This window comes from Loxodonta africana, chromosome 19 (genome assembly GCF_030014295.1).
Source record: "Loxodonta africana isolate mLoxAfr1 chromosome 19, mLoxAfr1.hap2, whole genome shotgun sequence".
Taxonomy (NCBI): Eukaryota; Metazoa; Chordata; class Mammalia; order Proboscidea; family Elephantidae; genus Loxodonta; species Loxodonta africana.
Window position 1 is genome coordinate 39,069,358 of NC_087360.1, and position 5,123 is coordinate 39,074,480.

Here is a 5,123-nt window from a genome sequence, read left to right on the forward strand (position 1 = left end):
AGCATCTGGGGTCTTAAATGCTAACAAGCTGCCATCTAAGATGCATCAATTGGTCTCAACCCACCTGGATCAAAGGAGAATGAAGATCACCAAGGTCACACGATAACTATGAGCCCAAGAGACAGAAAGAGCCACATGAACAAGAGACTTACATCATCCAGAGATCAGAAGAACTAGATGATGCCCGGCCACAACTGATGACTGCCCTGACAGAGAGCACAACAGAGAACCCCTGAGGGAGCAGGAAACCAGTGGGATGCTGACCCCAAATTCTCATAAAAAGACCAGACTTAATGGACTGACTGAGACTAGACAAATCCCAGCAGTCATGGTCCCCAAACCTCCTGTTGGCCCAGGACAGGAACCATTCCTGAAGACAACTCATCAGACATGGAAGGGACTGGATGATGGGTTGGAGAGAGATGCTGATGAAGAGTGAGCTAATTATATCAGGTGGACATTTGAGACTGTGTTGGCATCTCCTGTCTGGAGGGGAGATGGGAGGGTAGAGAGGGTTAGAAACTAGCAAAACCGTCATGAAAGGAGAGACTGGAAGGAGGGAGCGGGCTGACTCATTAGGGGGAGAATAAGTGGGAGTATGGAGTAAGGTGTATATAAGCTTATATGTGACAGACTGACTTGATTTGTAAACTTTCACTTAAAGCACAATAAAAATTATTTAAAAAAAAGAGTATGAAAAGGGAAATATAGTAACTTTACAGTGGTGAAATCTGGAAAACACTAACTTAATCATGTGATCAAGGAAACATGTCCAGTGAGGCCATGCAGATATCATTTACCACTATAAATGATGTGATGATGAGAGGGCACTTAGCCTTTGTGGTTTTCTTTCCCCCAAAACCACAATCCCAATCCAATCTGAGAAAAATATCGGACATACTCAAAATGAGGGGAATTTTACAAAATACCTGAGCAACACTCTTCAAAACTCTCAGGGTCATGAAAAAGAAAGAATTACAGAGAAACTGGCATAGACAGAAAATTCAAAGGAGACATGAGGACAAAATGCAATGTGGTAACCAGGATGGGATCCTGAAAGAGAAAAAGGACATTAGTGGAAAAACTGATGAAATCTGAATAAAGTCTGGAGTTTACTTAAGAGTAAAAAAAATACACTGGAATTGAGTCTTTAAAAAACTTATGGAGGAGAATTGTCTTAACTTAAAGGTATTAAATCACGAAGTAGTAAATGAGTATAAACGAGTGCATAACCAAAACTTCACAACCAGATCAAAACTACAATGAGATACTGTCTAACCCCAAAGTTACTGGCACTATTGCCTCCTCCATCTGGCCCCCACTATCCTTGGTGATAAAAATGGTGCCATGATAGAATTTTCCAAGACCAACAACTTCTTCACTGCAAATATTTTTTCACAAATGTAAGTGATGACCATATACATGTACCTCATCAGATGGAATATGCACGAATCAGACGGACTACATCTGTGGAAAGAGATGATAGAAAAGCTCGATATCATCTGTCAAAACAAGGCCAGGGACCTAAGTGGAACAAACCATCAATTGCTCTTATGCAAGTTCAAGCTGAACCTGAAGAAAATTAGAACAAGTCCATGAGAGCCAAATCTTGAGCATATCTCACCTGAATTTAGAGACCAACTCAAGAATAGATTTGATGCATTAAACACTAATGACTGAAGACAGGACAAGTTGTGAAATGACATCAAGGACTTCTTACATGAAAAAAGAAAGAGGTCATTAGAGAGACAGGAAAGAAAGAAAAGACCAAAATGGATGTGAGAAGAATCTGAAACTTGCTCCTGAATGTACAGTATCTAAAGCAAAAGGAAGAAATAACGAAGTAAAAGAGCTGAACAGAAGATTTCAAAGAGCGGCTTGAGAAGACAAGGTATTATGATGACACGTGCAAAGAGCTGGAGATAGAAAACCAAAAGGGAAGATCACACTCAGCATTTCTCAAGCTGAAAGAACTGAAGAAAAAATTCAAATCTGAAGTTGCAATAGTGAAGGATTCTATGGGGAAAATATGAAATGATGCAGGAAGCATCAAAAGATGATGGAAGGAATGCACAGAGTCGTATGCCAAAAAGAATTGGTCGACATTCAACCATTTCAAGAGGTAGCATATAATCAGGAACTGATGGTACCAAAGGAAAAAGTCCAAGCAGCACTGAAGGCATTGGCAAAAAACAAGACTCCAGAAATTGATGGAATATCAACTGAGATGTTTCAACAAATGGAAGCAGCACTGGAAGTGCTCACTCGTCTATGCCAGAAATCTGGAAGACAGCTACCTGGCCAACCGACTAGAAGAGATCCATATTCATGACTATTCCCAAGAAAGGTGATCCAATCGAATGCGGAAATTGTCGACCAATATCATGAATATCATATGCAAGCAAAATTTTGCTGAAGATCATTCAAAATGGCTGCAGCAATATATTAACAGGGAACTGCCAGAGATTCAGGATGGATTCAGAAAAGAACGTGCTGATGTCAGATGGATCCTGCCTGAAAGCAGAGAATACCAGAAGGATGTTTACCTGTGTTTCTTTGTGTCTAAGTCATTTAGTGCTGCTATAACAGAAATACCACAGGTGGATGGCTTTAACAAAGAGAAGTTTATTTTCTCACAGTAAAGTAGGCTAAAAGTACAAATTCAGGGTGTCAGCTCCAGGGAAGACTTCCTCTCTGTGTTGGCTCTGGAGGAAGGTCCTTGTCCTCAATCTTCCAATGGTGGAGGAACTTCTCAGGCACAAGGGACCCCAGGTCCAAAGGAAGCGCTCTGCTCCTAGTGCTGTTTCTTGGTGGTATGGGGTCCCCAACTCTCTGCTTGCTTCCCTTTCCTTTTATCTCTTGAGAGATAAAAGGTGGTGCAGGCCACAACCCAGAAAAACTCCCTTTACCTTGGATCAGGGAGGTGACCTGAGTGATGAAGGTGTTACAATCCTACCCTAATCCTCTCAACATAAAATTACAATCACAAAATGGAGGATAACCACATTACTGGGAATCATGGCCTAACCAAGTTGACACGTATTTTGGGGGGGACACAATTCAATCCATGACTTTCCACCCTTTGGTCCCCAAAAAATCACATTCTTGCAACATGCAAAACATATTCACCCCATCGTATCATAGCAGAAGTCTTACCTCGAAGTCTGAAATCCAAAAATCCTTCCTCTCTATGAAATCTAGAATACAAGTTATCTGCTTCCAAAGGTACAATGGCAGAACAGGCGCAAGCTAGACATTTCCATCACAAATGGGAGAAACTGGAGGGAAAGAAGGAATAACACTGAACAAGTCAGTAGAATACATTACATTAGCCCTCAAAGCTTTGGAAGATCTTCTCAGGCACAGGGACCCCAGGTCCAAAGGCACTCACTCTGTTCCTGGTGCTGTTTCTTGGTGGCATGAGGTCCCCAACTCTCTGCTTGCTTCCCTTTCCTTTTATCTCTTGAGAGACAAAAGGTGGTACAGGCCACACCCCAGGGAAACTCCCTATACCTTGGATCAGGGAGGTGACCTGAGTGAGGATGGCATTACAATCTCACCCTAATCCTCTCAACATAAAATTACAATCACAAAATGGAGGATAACCACATAATACTGGGAATCATGGCCTAACCAAGTTTTAGGGGGGGGAAACGATTCAATCCATGACACATTGAATATAAAGGCATTTGACTATGTGGATCATAACAAATTATGAATAACATTGTGAAGGATGGGAATTCCAGAACACTTAATTGTGCTCATGAGGAGCCTGTATATAGATCAAGAGGCAGATGTTCGGACACAGCAAGGGGACACTGGGTGGCTTAAAGTCAGGAAAGGTGTGCCTCAGGTTTGTATCCTTTCACCATACCTATTCAATCTGTATGCTGAGCATATGATCCCAGAAGCTGCGCTATATGAAAAAGAACGGGGCATCAGGATTGGAGGAAGACTCAACCTTGCTTGCTGAATGAAGGTGAAGAGGACTTGAACCACTTATTGATGAAGATCAAAGGCTACAGCCTTCAGTATGGATTACACCTCAATATAAAGAAAACAAAAATCCTCACAACTGTACCAATAAACAACATCATGATAAACGGAGAAAAGATTGCAGTCGTCAAGGATTTCATTTTACCTGGATCCACAGTCAACGCCCATGGAAGAAGCAGTCAAGAGATCAAAAGATAAGTTGCATTGGACAAATCTGCAAAGGACCTCTTTAAAGTGTTGAAAAGCAAAACTATCACCTTGAAGACTAAGGTGCATCTGACCCAAGCCATAGTATTCTCTTTTTTTTTAATTGTGCTTTAAGCGAAAGTTTACAAATCAATTCAGCCTCTTATACAAAACTTATACATACCTTGCTATGAACCCTAGTTGCTGTCCCCCTAATGCGAGAGCACACTCCTCCTCTCCACCCTGTATTCCCTGTGTCCACTCAACCAGCTCCTGTCCCCCTGTGCCTTCCCATCTCACCTCCACCCAGGAGCTCCCCACATAGTCTTGATGAGTCTCCTTGAGCCAAGAAGCTCACTCCTCATCAGTATCATTTTCTGTTGTATAGTCCAGTCCAATCCCTGTTTGAAGACTTGGCTTCAGGAATGGTTCCAGTCTTGGGCTAACAGAGAGTCTGCAGACCATTACCTCTGGGGCCTCTCCAGTCTCAGTCAGACCATTAAGTCTGGTCTTATTATGAGAATTTGAGGTATATATCCCACCGTTCTCCTGTGATGTTTTGGATTCTGTGAAGGCTGGCTTTATGATCTAACATGTGGTCTATTCTGGAGAATATTCCATGTGCGTTGGAAAAGAAAGAATACTTGTCTGCTGTTGGGTGGAGTGTTCAGTATATGTCTATGAGGTCAAGTTGGTTGACTGTGGCATTTAGATCCCTATCTTTATTGAGCTTCTTTCTGGATGTTCTGTCTTTCACTAAAAGTGGTGTGTTGAAGTCTCCTACTATTATTTTGGAGCTGTCTATCATCAGAAGCCGTGGTGGCGTAGTGGTTAAGTCCTATGGTTGCTAACCAAAAGGTCGGCAGTTCGAATCCACCAGGTGCTCCTTGGAAACTCTATGGGGGCAGTTCTACTGTGTCGTATGGGGTCACTGTGAGTCA